Source organism: Pseudopodoces humilis, chromosome 7 (genome assembly GCF_049639895.1).
Source record: "Pseudopodoces humilis isolate 2021_Gansu_Grassland_sample_001 chromosome 7, ASM4963989v1, whole genome shotgun sequence".
Taxonomy (NCBI): domain Eukaryota; kingdom Metazoa; phylum Chordata; class Aves; order Passeriformes; family Paridae; genus Pseudopodoces; species Pseudopodoces humilis.
The window spans coordinates 13,309,044-13,324,767 of record NC_142206.1 but is presented as its reverse complement, the minus strand read 5'-3'; the positions used below and the strand labels follow the sequence as shown (position 1 = coordinate 13,324,767).

The following is a 15,724-nucleotide window of genomic DNA, read 5'->3' as shown; positions in this document are numbered from 1 at the left end:
TTAACGAATATAGATGTCTTAATGCCTCATATGAGAGACACAATTGAATCGTAAAGCACCATTATTGTCGTTGCCTATTAGGAGACTGTGTGTTCATGTTAGGTGTACATCAAGGAAGAAAGACATATTAAGAATAGTGAAAGGAAAAAATACACCATCTTCTCTAAGTGTTATTTTCAAGTCTGACTTCAGAAAGCAAAGAATAATAGAAAAAAAAAATCTTAGCATAATAGCTAAGACTGAAACCTAACTAAGTCTACAAAACAGAAGAGTTATCTGTATGAGAAATTTCTAATTTTTAAAATTCCTTTAAAAATTAGGAAACAGAAAGGAATTATGGCTAGGTTTTTTTTTGTTTTTCTTTTTTTTTTTGTTTGGTTGTTTTTTGGGGTTTTTTTTTGTTTGGTTTTTTTTTGGGTTTTTTTTGAGAATTGTAGGTATGTTTGGCTGGGAGTACCTGTGCTGTAGTAAAAAGTTCAAAGGTACTTCATGTTTCATTTCAGTCAATACCTTCCAATAGCTTTACCCATCCACTGTCTCCAGGGAAATGTGGTCTTAGAATTCATTCTAGAATAGACTGAAGGTTCATTTTCTCATTCACTACCATCTTTCATCTTACACAGTTTTCTTTCCCATCCTTTCCTAGATGTATATGCAAAGATGTATGTGTATTTCAATGGTTATTCTGTTCATCTGAGCTAAACCCTTTCTTGGTGACTCGTCCCTGTATTTGCTTCCAAATTCCTGTCAATATACAGTATTCTTATGCCATAGTTCCACAGTGGTTTGGCCTCTTTATTCATGATTTTCACATTTACCTGAGTCTAATCAGTGTGTTTGAGGCAGTGAGGATTGTTTCTTCTCCCAGCTGGTCAGCCAGATGGGTAGTGGGTATCTCATGGCCCAGGGAACACTGTAGGTTCCAGTAAGAAGCACTAGGCACCCTGGGCAGATACCAAGTCAAACCTCCAACAGTCTTACGGGGAGATTACTAAAAGAAAGTTACCTTGGAGATTGTCTTCTAGGCTAAATACCAGCTCACATAGACCCTTTGCTTGTGAGCCAAGTGCTGCTGCTTAGTTTATTTGTTCTGTCTTAATTTTGTAGCAGGTTTGGCAGCCAGAAGTTGCTTGAGAGAGAAGATGCTAAGTTGCCTCTGCAGTTTGTAGCAGGTTTGCTGCTGTAGAATAGGTTATGAGTGTTATTGCTTGAGATGTGTAGTTCCTTAAGGACTAGAGTTGGGATGGAGGCAAAACAGGAGGCAGATGACAGAAACAGTGCTCTGCTGGTTCTCTCAGATCCTTTCCCACCATCCTCCCAAGAAACCTCAATACCAGTACTGAAGTCATACTGGCGACTCTGGGTGGAATTCATCGTATCAAAAATAGGTAACTGCAGTACAGGCTCTGTCTCAATTCGTTTCATTCTAAAGCAGGTATTTAAAAGATACCATACAAAATGGCTGTTTCTTTCCATTAACCTAGAAGGTTATACATGCCAATGCCTTTTGTGTAGAGATCTGATGGGAGATGAGGTGAATCGTGCTCTCTGTGTCTTGAAGGGGAAATAAAATTTCTATTAAATATTTACATTCCCAGTTTAGTTTTTGGGTCTGGTAGAATTTGCAATAACTTGATTTTGTTTAGAAGGTTTGTTCTAACTCTTGAGCAACAGTTTTCAGGAAACAGTGATTACATACAGAGCATGGTGTGGGCTCATATCTGTACTTCTTATGCTTGGGAAAACAATAGTACCCTTCCCTGCCACTCCCCTTTTGAAGAGATTACAAAATGTGAGTACACAGGTGCCAGTTCCATCTGGGCAGGGGCCTATTGATGGCACAGGTACTTGAGGCAAGTACAGTGTGTTCCCCAGGATGCAGGAGAGGGGCATTGCTGATGCAATGTTTGCATCATGAGACGCACAGTGTGGCAACTGTCCTCTCCTGAGGCGCAGTGTCAATTCTTGAACAAGAATTTCTGTGAATAAGAAATTCTTATTCACCCTTATTCTTATGCACCCAGTTTAACCATTTAAGCAGTTAGAAAGTGCTTTAGAAGTGCCTTACAATATGTCAGTCAGATACAAAATTTAAAATAATTTACCTTAAATAATACATGCTTCCCCTGGACAACTAGTGGGTTAATATACTGAGAATTTGCATTAATTAGTATTTGTTATTTATATTGTGCTGTATTATTATCTATTAATGTAATTATTTTAACATCTTATTTCATTTAATTGATGAAAGGTTTGGTTGGTTGGTTGATTGGTTGCTTTTTTTTTGTTTTTTTTTGACACCATTTACTGGAGCACCTTACTCCAGACTTGTTATACATCCAAAACTTTGTCAATAATAAATTGATTATATATAGAGAGATATAGATATCTATCTATAAAGAGCACTTTATCTAGGCTTAGTGTGTGAAAACAAGGTAGGTATTTCAAGGGTACAGAGGTCATTAAATGTTCTGCATAATCATCTCATGTTTTCTACGTGCAGCTGATGTTTCTGTATGTGTTGGAGAAAAGGTGTATGTGTTGGGGAAAGCAGCTTTGTTAGCTAAAGTGGGTGGGAATCTGGACTTTTCCTCAGTCCTTGTCTCTGATTATCAGAAATTTTGCAAATAATTTCTTTTTCCTCAATTTAAATGTAATGTTTTGAGAATCTTACATGGAAATTTTCATATAAATGCAGTGTATTATTATTTTTCAGCTCAAATGTTCATAATGTTCATAAACACTCTTCTACAGAGCAGTCCACAGAGATGGGAGGAAATCTAGTATGCCAAATTAAGTTCTTCATTCTGCAGAGCTGTGCAGAGAAATCATTATTTTCAGTGCAAATTAAAGCTGAGAAAAAAATGTGGGGCAAATAAGAGCTCACAGATCAGTCACCAGGTTGATTAAGATTTTGTAAAATATATGGTTTTTGGTTTTTTTTTTAATAAAAAATATTCATTCTGAAGCAGAAGGAACAAAATTGGTCGAATTCAAGAACATCTCATAGCCTGTACCACGATAGTGACAATCTCTGGGAATCAGTGAATAAAATGGTTAAAGGAGGAATTTGGTAGTACATCATGAAGATTAGACTGGAAAAAGGGAAGACAAACATTTCTTAAATGTTTCCGAACCAGGGGTCCTGAAATCCCCGTGAATTCTGTGCCTCATTATGAGAATGTTCTGTCAGAATGAGGTTTGGGGACTTCTTCTGAGCCCCACCATGCCCATCTGAGAAAAACAGGATCCCACTGGTGCTTGGAGCCTGTTGCTCCAGGATTTCCCTCTGAGAATGGGTGTGTGTGTGGATTTAAGGGATGAAAGTTTTTACGGCTTCTTCCTCTTCTGGGTAAGTTTCATTAGAGCAAGTCCTAAATGGTGGCTGAAATCTTTAAAAGGGACAGTCATGGTTGAGCTTTTCTGCAGAGATCTGTGATAACAGTGAAAGATGATCCAAGCTGTTTATGTCCATTTCCCTCCACCTTATTCCTCTTTACTGTGCTTAATACCATTGCAGAGCATTTTGTTTTCTGTTTGAATCAGTACAATTTCCATTGCATAGAGAAACTGATTTCCTCTGCTCTCAATAAGTATTCTAATTCAGACACTAGAAATTCCTAATCATAATTTTTTCTAGTTTTAATCTATACATTCATACTGTTCTACTTTCCTATAAATGTTCTTACATTTTCTGTTTCCCTCAAATAGAGTGAACGTGATTTCTGTGATAGTAAACAGACAAAAGAATAGTAACATCAAATTACAACTATTTAAACTGTCTTTGAATAGGAATCATTTGAATCATAAGTAAAACTTTAGAGACTCTTTAGAGAACCAATGAGTCTCTCTTCTTATCCATGATTAACTACTGACAATTGAGGTACCTGGTGAGCTGAATAAGGACTATCTCTTTATGTCAAGTACATGTCTAAAGATCAGGAATAATTGCATTCCGCATTAGCCTTCATAGCCTCCCTGACCTGGTTAATTAATTTTTTGCTAGGATAATAATAGTAGAAATAGATTTAAAGATATGCTTCATCATTAAGTATGTAACTGACCTCTAATTTTAAGAGCTGAACCTTCCATTTATTGCCTTTTGGGGACAAGTTAAAGCTCCTTGCAGAGAGCTTGCTGAAAATGCACAAGCTGGAATCCAGTTATTGTCAGCTCAGTCATGCTCTCTAAGGTTGTCTCTCTTTGTAAACTCTATTTAGCACTGACAAGCAAAAACCAATGGCACTGCTACTGTTCCAGCACTAGGGAATACTCTCCTCTACCTTTTTTTTTTTTTTTTTCCCTTATTTTTTTTTCTTTTTTTGCTATTGATCATGAAACTAATCCCCTTCCAGCAAACTCTGCACAGGACCAAATAAAGCCATTGAAAGCAATTTGATACTTCTATTGGCAGGGTACGCAGATCAGATACTCCCTTGAAAGAGAGAGACTTATAAACAAAGCTTAGAAGTCTAGGAATAGCCCCCAGCTTCAGCAAACCCTTAAAATATTTTGTAATTGTATCTTCAATCATGAATTAGCCAGGAAAAACAGACTTTTTTTGCCTTTATATTTCACTGCTGTATGCTGTTTTTAATTGCCCACAGGCACACTGTTGTGATCTTCTTTGGAAGTTTAAAACCAGGATAAAAATGCAAATCTAATTATTTCTTTTATCTAATCTAATTAACTTTTACAAGTAATGATAGATGCACCGCAGCCTCCATCAAACATTTTAATAATGATGTTTCTGGATTAAAGAATAGGTAAAAGTACTGTAATTTATAAGCAGTCAAGATTATGGCAGTAGAAAATGTAAAATATTGTGGTGGCTTAATAAACGATAACTGCAGTTTATTAATTTACAGTAGAAAGGATGCATTTCCCTTAAAACCCAGTTAGCTTTTGAATTGATTCCCAGCCATCACTGGTATATATTTTTACTGTTTTTTAAGCAATTCAGTATTAAAAATAATATATATCTAACTCCCTTCTGCAATGCAGTTGTGTGCAGTTGGAAGAGAGAAATGCTGTTCTGTCTGTGTAACTTGTAGCAGGCTGCCAAATCGTTGATTCCACTTCATGGGGCTCTGCCATAGGTGTGGCACCACAGCTCCTGTCCAGCTCGTGACTTGCCTGGTGTAAATTGAAACTGATCCAATGGAGGAAAGACAAATATGCTAAACATCGAAGTCAAATGTTTCATATTTTATTTGTTACTACATACTGGCTTGTTAATGAGTTCTAAACTTCTTATGTGATAATTACTCAAGCAAGAGATCTATTATCGGCTAGCTTTTCCCAGTAAAAGGCATCTTCATGGCTGGCTGGCTTGGAATTTTTTCTGTCAGCTGTGAGGAAAGAGAAATGATGTAGGATCCTTGCCTTCTCTGAGCAGCACATGCTATAATAAATATTCTGGTGATGCTCTCTATCCTTTATTCAACCTCTTCCATACTACAAATGCTTTGGTGTAAAAGCGTGGTGGTGGCAGAAAAGACACAGCGTGTGAAATGTTCATACTCCTCTGCTACTTGTAAGCTTCTGATCTTACCTCTTGGTCCCCCATTTGCAGGGATCCTGCTAGCTGCTCTGCCCCTGAGGCCCTCAGTCCCTGGAAACAAGTTTTATCCTAGCAGAGCAGAATATAGCTCTGGTTTTGACTCTTAAAAGTATAAGCAGTCATGAGGGAGAAGGGGAGGTTGTGTTTTAAAAAAATTTTGCTGTGACCTTTTGAGTTAAATTAGCTGTCTTGCAGTTTTCTAATTCATTATATGACTTTTTTTTTCCCTTATTTTGCCTGCCCGAGTCTAAACAAATTGTATTTAATGCAAAAATTAAGCCTTGTGTATCTCTTTCATATGACTTCTCTAATTATAGAGCAGTAAATGGTAGAATAGCATATGTTAGCAACATGAGCAGCAGTCTATGAAATGAGCTACAAGTTAATAAAATGATCTTGTGGTGGTGTTGGCCAAATGTTAGCACACATGTTTCGTAAAGTGGTATTTCAACAGACTTGAAGAATAGGACTTTGGCACATGGGTGCCGAACATGATCTGATACGTGGAAATTAGTTAAATCAAAGTAAATGTCATTGTTTCTTGGGCTCATGTTGGTGCAGAAAATGATAGTAGCTGTCCTCCCACTTACCCTCTCCCACGTGTGTTTTAAAATTGGAAATGAAGACATAGGCATGCCCAGTTCAAGTCCTGCTGCTTCATTTGCTTGGGGCGTGCTGTGCTGCATCTTCACCAGTGGCTTAAAGGCTTGTTCTCAGGTGTGCCTCTGCCAAAGCCAGAGGCTAAAATCTCACTGATTCTACCAGATTCAACCCAGACACTACTTCTACAGGCTTCACTTACAGAAGAGCCTATGATTTGGACCCTTTTAATTTAGAGGCAGATTATAATCAGCTCCTGGGTAACAGCAGAGGATCAAGCAAATCTTTGCTGCCCACCTGTGCTGCTGCATGGGGGCCACTCTTGGCTGATGCTCTGCCAGTTCAAACCCAGTGTGGAATGGCTGCCATGGCTGAGCCAGGGACCTTGGTCTAGCTCCTAAGGAGTTTGGCAGAGGTCACACCCCTTCAAACCTCTCTGGTGCCCTTCTGTCAGTCTGATGATGTGCTCCTTTCAATATTACAATATTTGGGATAGTACAATAGTAATGTGCTATTCTCTCCAACACAGAAAACTAGTTTTGTTCCTAAGTGGCATGTGCACAAAGTAAAATGGATTACTGGGAGTGGAAATGGTGCCAACCAGCAGCCTATCCAACAGGACTGATTCTGTGAAGTCTTATTGCTTGAGTAATACTCTCTCAGCCAGTGTTTGATGACTTGTGTACTGTTAGTCACATAACTGGGCTTTGCAGAAGTGAGCACCTCTTGCAAGAAAAGACTTAGGATATTAGTATTGTGGTTGGAATATCAAAGGTATAGATGTAGCAGAGATTTTAGGGAATGTAATTTATTTCATTAGACAAACAGATGTAGCTGGAAAAAACAGGCAACCATTTGAGCATGCCAGCTCTTTTTCATGTCTTATATCAGTGTTACATGGAAATATATCCCAGGACTGACAGGAACTGCTTGAGATACTGCCCTTTCGTTTCTAATTAGTAACCTTTTTGGTGATGATTTTTATGACTGACAACCACGTGATGGTCAAGAGGGGAAACAATCGAGTCTTGCACTGCTTTTTTTTTTACCTGCCCCCACCCCACCACCTCCACTATTTGATGCACTAATCAGGAGATACTTAAAAAAAGAAAAAAGTTAATAAATGTTAGTATTGAAATGACTTGATTTCTGGAGATAGTCAGATATACAGGCAAGGCTGGAATGTGGTGATATCAGAGGTAAAAATTTCTGTCTGCAGAAGCAGGTATTTGGAGGAAAATGATGAAGTACAGCTCCACATTAAAAAGGCCAAAAGCATATAGGAAATAAATTGTAAAGTACTTCTTGAAATCTCACAGTAAAAAACTTAAATTTATCAGATGGACTAAATCCTGGCCTAAGGAATCAAAGCATTTTTTAGTTGTAATTGCGAGAACATTCCAGAAAGTAAGTGTATTACTGAATCAATTTGAGCATAAAAAACTTATTTTTAATATACTTAATATCATGATAGCAAGGAAGAAATAAGTGCATTGCTCTACGAATGCATTCATGAATTATGAATTCACATAAAGAAAGTAGTAGTATGTGCAATCCAGCAAATGAGCAAACTAGATGTTGTTTAACATTTGGTATACTCTTGATGGCACGTAAGTGAAAGTAAAGCGAATGAATATTTCTTATATTCACTGTTTTATGAAACCAGCTAATCCAGACACTTGCAAACATAATTCTCAAGGAAGATAAATGGCCTTGCCTGGGATTTACCTATCTAATCTCAAAGTTGTTAAAGTAAGGAAAAATTGGTTTATGACTGCAGTTTACATGCTATTTCCCTTTGTCTGTAACATTAGAAACCCCTCTCCCCAAATAATTAGATAATATAGTGGCCTGTGTACTATGCAATGCTTTTGCTTCCTTGAAAGAACTAGTCTTCAATATAAATCTTGTATATATCATCCTCAGTGAGTTGGGCATTTGCACAGCTTGGGTAAATTATGTCTATATTGAGAACCTAGAAGTTACACAGTGTGCATTCCACACTTGAGGGATGGGAAATAAAAATTGATATACTGTGCGGCACATGATACAACACAGTGAAATATCTTTTAAATTCCAGAGGGATGCACTGACATCACCACGGCTAATTCACATGCAGTAACTCCCACAAAATGTTATTAACTTTCAATTGAAATTTGTAATCATTCAGTAAAAAGAAAATAAATGATATAAACAGTGTACAATGATGCATTATGAAATGCTGAATTAATCTCATTCATCCACCCAAAATGACAGTGTAAGAAACCATCAAAGTTGTAACACCAAATAATAAAAGCAAAAAACTTCACAGTTGATGGTGAAATGTGAAATCCATCTTGAGACACACCACTGTCACACAGTATGGAAGGGCACTTCTGAGTTAGGGAACTTTATTTCAAAGTAATGTGTTAGGCATTTTTATTCTGTAAATCAGAGACGAACCAGCTGGAGGAATATATGTTTAGCTCAAAATCTAGATCAGGTAGACAGATGAGTTGTGTGGCTACTTGCTACAGGTAACAAAAGAGTGCAATATATACCTAATAGCCTAATCATAGACTGAGCTTCAGTACTTGACAGAGCAATGGATATAATAAATATCATATCATATTAATATCATAATATCATATAATAATATAATATATAGAGATAAATCATACTCAGAAGAGGGGGTATGGCACTTGTTTTCCTCTGATAAAGAGTGATTGGTCTGACAAACGCCACTATCACATTTCTAGCTTTGCCTTTTCCATCTCATTGAATTTTATTGGTGATATATTTTCAGGATACTCATCTCCTCTGTAACTGCATATCTGAGTGTCTCATAAGCTGAAGTGTATTATCCTCACCGCACTCTTTTGAGGCAGAATAAAAAGCATATAGATATTTGGGGCCATCTAATTTTAGATATCTAATTTGGGTGACTGAATTAGGACTTTTGGCTCCATATATAAAGCAGTCCAGGTGCTGTGAATTACCTTCTGTTGATTAGACAACGAGGTTCCTAATTTAAGCACCTTAGTTTAATTTCCAAAGTAACTTGATCCAGTTCTTATATGAAGTTTGACAAACTTGAAATCTATGGTTTCAGAATCCAAAGGGTGGTTCTCTACCATTTTGATCATATTTTTATCATGACTTTCTATCAACTTATCACTTGCCTTAATTTACTCTGTTGGAGCTTTTAGCCAGAGTGAATCCACTTCAGCCAGAGGAATATTTGTTTGTTCACCCACTTCCCACCCACAAATGAAAGCCATTTGGGTAGCTTGAGTCTCCCATGTGGCTGAGCTGCTGACCAGAAGTACAGCCATAGTCACACACCAACAGGCAAGTGGAGAGGCTACTCTCACTGAAGTCTGTAGTTTCCAAAATCCACGTATTTTCCTTACAGATGTGGAGCAAATTCCGTGGCTGTGAAACATCCTTTGAACAGTGGCTTTATTGTAGAGAGAAAATACGTTTTTATTCGAAGAATGCCTACACTTCTTGGCAGTCCCTCACACAGTTTGTAGGGCATTCAAGACTTACTTAAAACAGACTTAAATAATGTTTTTTATTTAATCAAAATAGCTGTTTCTAAATGGGGATCTTACATGCCACATTTTAGGCCAGAATATATTTTTACAGCCAAGTTATAAACCTCTGAAGAAGGGGGCTTATAATGGAAAGGTTGACACAACGTTAATTTTAGTGTTGTAAATGCAATGGTATAATTTTGGAAAAAAGCCTTTATAGCTCTGCTAAGATATTAATTGCAGGAAATTACAGCATATCCTATTAAAGTATTATGTCAGTGGCATACATAGCATATAACACCTTTGCATATTCTCCCTTGTTTTCATGGCAACATTTTGCATTTTGATCTGTAGAGTAGGTGGATAAAGTTGTCCAGAGTTTCTGATCACTTTTACTCAAGGGGAAAAATCCACCCTGGGGTAATGCTTGCTTATGGCCAACTCTAGGAACAATCTTCTGTTACCAGGTAAATCTGATATGGACCTTGAGGAGTCAACCAAATTCTGCTCAAAAGAGGGTCTTTGTTTTGTGGCTTGTGGACCAAGGTTTTTCATTTGAACGCACTTCAAATCAGGTTTAGCCAGATTCTTTCCAGAATGAAATCTACTTTTATGACACACTTATTTTTTCTGATAATGGCTTACTTTTCATTTACTTACACTTTCAGAATCATTCCTGTTACTGTGGCTGCATAGTAGACACAGTCACTTTCCTTTTTGGTGTCTGTTCAGTCAATTATTCAGAAATGCACTTTAAATTTGTGCACAGCATAATAGTATCATATTCTCTTTGCAGAGATTTGTTTTTATAAGGTTATTATTTCTTAATATCTTGATTTTAAAATACACTGAATCGGAGCCTTTGATGACAATATAAGGATGGATGGCTTTAACCATTGTTGCTATTTTTAAAAAAAATAAGCTATTACAACATCAGGTTTTTTTCTGACTGTCAGATCCTTCAGGACAAGTGGGCCACATCTTCATATTTGTGAAGCACCTCATGTTGAGGTCATAATCTTGCCTGGTGCTTTTCATTGCTACTGTGGCACGAATTCACAGAGAGAAATATCTATAACAACATGCACAGGGGTTTGTTTAATGTTTAAATGGGATCTGGAATCTTGACATTTTACGTCTTCTCTTTGACAACAGTGGAACATGCACGATTCTTTACATAAAAAAAAGTCCTGACTTGTGTAGTTGATGAGTTTTTAACAAGATGGGAGAAAAGACCTCAAAGACCCCACTGATATGCAAGTTCAATGGACCGTTGATGTTTTCCATTAATTGCAGGGCTTTAGCATATAATCATCAACTATATCTGGTTTTACTTATCAAATCCAGAACTGCTTTTTCTCTGCCTGCTGAGCAGGGGAAACTCCATGCTGTACCAGTTTCTTTTTACTTGGGTCTCCCAAGTATCATCAGGATTAAAGCTGTCAGAACAGTCAGCCCTCTTTATTTTGTGGTTTTCAATACAAAGCATAATATTGTTGCTTGAGAAATAGCAGGCTTTCAATGTGTTAGCTAAAAATTGTGGAGTGGACAAAATAAAAAAAAAAAGAAAAAAGGGCCCCTGTTAATAGCAGGCATTGAAATATTCCTTTCACCATTTCAGGGAAAGAAGACACAACTCTGCACTTTAATTTGGTTTTTTTTTTTTCTACACCAGTAATTTTTCTGTATTGGCTTAATTCTACACTCAAGTGTAAGGAAAAACTCATGCTCATGCATGTGAGAGTTTTCCTTCATTGTATGCAGTGCAGGGTACCACTTCCTCAGCTGGTGTTGCTCATGTTCTTTCCATTTATGTCAGTCTAATACTAGAAACACAGAATTAGGCCCTCTTTTTAAATACAAAAAAAGCTCACTTGGAAATGAAAGCATTTAATTGTATTTTTTTTTATTAACTGCAAAATATTCCTGTGCTCTGTGTGTGAATTTATATTTGGGAATTAGTGCGTCCATCCACACAGAGAGCTCAGAGGTAGTTGATAAATTGTATATGAATATTTTTGTCTTGCATGTGTTTACTTCAGTTATCACTTTGTGCAATTAAGTTGGTTTTTTTAATCATCAGAGTCCTTTTTCTTTTGTTTTATCCAGGACAACATAGATGCATCTTTGTAATAATGCTTTGTAAAGAACAAAACTAAAATGATATCTTTATTACTTTCCTTTTGGTTTGTTTTAATTAGGAAAATAGTCTCTTCTATGCAAGGCTCTTCCTTGCCTATGCAAGGCTACAAATCTGTAATTTTATTTACGCTGTTTTGCTATCAGTTGAAATATGCAGGCATTTTAGACTTAACTTGAGGAGGAACAGAATATACTAGTAATTCATACAATAGACGCAGGTGATTATTTACCATTAAAGAGTCGTAAAACATTTCCTGTGTGAAACAGATGTAGCATCAAATGTCTTTATTTCTGACAGTAAATGTTTCAGGTTTACTTCACAGACATTAATGTTAATTCATAAAGGTAAAAGCCTCGCTAAAGCCTGGCAAAGGGAGGTCACTTCTTAATAAATGTGAGGAGTTGCAAGCAAAAGAGAAAAAAAAAACTTTGAAGAAAGTCCCGGGCTCAAGTGTATATTAACCAGAGCAGATGAAATGATTTATTGAGTTTTATACACAATCTGTAAAGGGTAAGCATTGCTAACAGAATGAGTGGCAGCCTCAGGGAGCTGAGTAGCCCCCAGGGACCAGCCTTTGTTTCTCTGGACTTGACAGACATGTGTCCCTGTTAAATGAGGGCTTAATTTCTCTCATATGTGCACAATTTCCAAGCTCAACAAAGGCAGCCAGGACTGGAGCTATTTAAAAGAGCCAGCTCAGGAGGAAGCATTCCTGGAGAAAGGGGATGCTAAGGGGCTAATTACTCACCATAGTTCAGTAACTGATTTTTTTTTTCTTTTTTTTTTCCTAAACAAGGTCTATTAACATGGAACTGCCATTCACATTTTACATAAACATACATTAAAAGTACAAAGGTGTTATTTCTCTTTGCAAAATTGCCCTTTAAAAAGTCCTGAATACTGAAAAAAACAACAACAAAAATGTACTAATTTAATTTTGAGTCTGCAATCAAAACCACCATCTCTTTAAGCTCTTGGGAAGATTTTTTTCAAAATGTCCAATGTCTTCCTCTTCTTTCTCAGCCTCTCCTTTTCTCATGTATAGTATGAATTGTCATTAATGCTTACTGCTTTATGTAACTATGATAATTAATATTGTCCAGATAAATGGCTCAGTGTACGTAAAGCATATTAATATTTATTTAATTACATGTCTAGTGTGGTATGCTTTTATAAGCCGCTCACTGCATATTTAAATATGCCTGAATATGTATTTAAATATGTAAGAAGACTTTTACAGTGACTTTTGTGTAGTCTAGTGGCGCAACCCCTTAAAAGTAGATCTTTTACACCCTTTTTCCAATGTAGGGCTCAGGTGCCTCCTGTGTTATCAGCAGTTGGCATTCTCTGTGGAGAATAGGTCCATAGTTTGACAGATTGATTTTTTTTTTTTTTTAATGTGTAAAACACCATTATTTTCTTTGAATAGTGTTAGAGGACTCTGTTGTTAACCTTGGAGAAAGATGAGCCATTCCAGTGCAACTGTTTGAAAATGTTGTGGTCACCACTGGAAAAGCACTTTGTCAAGAAATACTACGTGGTTTCAGGCTTACTTCCTACTCTGAAACAAACAGGAAACTCCCTTGTGAAACAGGCAGCCTTTTTAATTCCTCTCAATCAGAACATACTGATCCTCTTAAAATCAGAACCCAAACAGGTGGAAAAAAGTGTTTTCCCATTGCTCTGTGAAATCATTGGCTGAACAGGCTTCAGCATGGCATAGGAGAAGGCTTTGGGATGCATGGCATCAAAGCTTGTAGTCCATGCTCAGGACATGGTGCATATGCAGTTGTGAAAGCTGAGACAACAGCAGCAGTTATAGAATGATCTTGGTAGAAGCAACTTGTTTTTTGGATCAATTTTGTCATGTGATTCTTGTATTACAACCTTATTTCAAATTTCCAGTTCAAACAACCCCCTTCAGAACTATTATGTTACGTTATGTTACGTTACGTTATATTATTTATGACATAATTATTATAATGATCAGAATTGTTTTTGAAATTAGTTGAGAAACTTACAGTATATAATAATAATTGTAATTCAAAAGGTATTAGTGAAATCATTCTATTCCTAATTTCAGTATTTTGATTCAGTATATACATTACATAATCTAGGCAACATAAGTAGGTATCCTCATAGAAATAGCAAGAGCAGTTTTTATTCTTTGAGCTTCCACTGTATGTATAGACATGATGCAGACTGCTAAGAATGAGTTTCAAAATTTTAAATGCTTTAAATCTTTCCTGAGTAGACAGTCCTCTAGCAATAAGAAGAAATTAAAGATTTTAGGGCTAGCATTTTAAAAGAAAAATATATATTTCTTTTCTGAGAAGGATGGAATGGATGATGGATCACTGGAATGGCATGTAGGACTCTTGGCTTATCTACTCTTTCCAGGCTTTGCTTTTTCATGCTGAAGAAGGGGAAAATAGCAGTAGGAAAGAACACTAAGTGATCCTTAGCACTTGTTGAGAAGGGTTTTTTAAAGTTGTTATTAAGTAAATAATCTTCTATTTCTTCTTACTAAATAATTCTGATGGAGCCACAAACCTGTCCCAGATGCTATTTACCTCTGCAGATCAGGAATACCTCCACAGAAAAGTTCATCTGTACATCTGCCACCTTCATCCTGGTAGGAGATTTGCAACTGTCAAGGCTCAGAATTGCCCATTTATTTCCTTTCTCCCTAGAGATGATAAAGTACATAACACTTGATGAGCTGCAGCATCCAGAACCATTAAGATATTAATGCTACAAAGGCCTATATTGCAGGGTGAAATCTTGCCTGGATTAAAACACTGCTTCAGAGGAAGTTAAGAAGCTGCATATATACAGGGACATTTGGTAGTTATAAAGCCCAGGGAAAATGCTTTAACCTTGATTCCACGTAGATTCTGACTAAGCCTTTCTCTAAAGATTTGTTTTCGTTTTCTGGAGGAGGAGGAGTTTCTTACCGAGAGACTTTCTTTCCATCTGATTAAGAGAAAACACCTTCTAATCAGAAAGGAAGGTCCCACACAGGTTATCTTCTTGTCATGCTGTGACAGGACCCAGATTTCACTGAGGCTTTTGTGAAGAGCTGTAGAGAGTATTAAAGCTCTGGCTCCACAGTACTTAGCTTTTTTTTACAATAGAAAAAAAAAGGAAGGTGAACTAATGCTTGCTGTTGCCAGCTTAGAAAGAACTTTTTATACCTTTGCTGCACTGTTGTCCAGTTACCAGAATTAAATGCTAATTATATGAAAGTAGCATATCTCTCTACTGAAGAAAGAAGAAATAATCAACATTTCTCACATTCTTGCTGCCTGACACTTTGTCTCAGTGTTGAACTTCTCCCCATTTCTTAGATATTTTTCTATATTTACCAACAGCCACCTTTGTCTTGTGGGAGGTTTATTACTATTTGCAGCTTACTTTCATAAAATGCTCATAATGAGAGCAAATTTCAGAGTCAATCTGCCTGTTTGTTTCCTGTGTTTATCACAGCATTTGGTTCTAAAGAAAAAAAAAATTATGCAATCCCTGAAACCAAAGAATTTTTAACCTTGATTTCCTAAGGAAAGAACTTCCAAATAGCTGGGCTATGTGTCTCTCTGTCAGAATTCCAGCTGAAGAGTTTTTGGACACAATGGGTAATTAGGTAACAACATTTGAGATATAGGAAGAAGTCTAAAAGGTATTCCATTCAGTTAAGTTTTGTGAAATTAGTGGCCCTGATAAAGCCTTTCAGATGGTCCTGGAAGTAAAGGCTTTAGACTAACCTGTCCCCAAATCAGAATTTGAATATTTTAATTGGGAAAGAGATGTCAAAATGCCCTAAGTTCAGGCAAAGTTTTGATCTGGGATTAAACTTTAGTAGGCAGCAGAGAAACAAAACTCTGTGTTTGCATCTCATGC

General features: G+C 36.7%; 1 protein-coding gene across 11 annotated transcripts in view; it reads left to right on the top strand.

Moving 5' to 3' along the window:
• The window catches only part of SOX6 (SRY-box transcription factor 6), a 372,529-nt gene that overhangs the window by 231,045 nt on the left and 125,760 nt on the right, over positions 1–15,724 (top strand). The window lies entirely within an intron of this gene.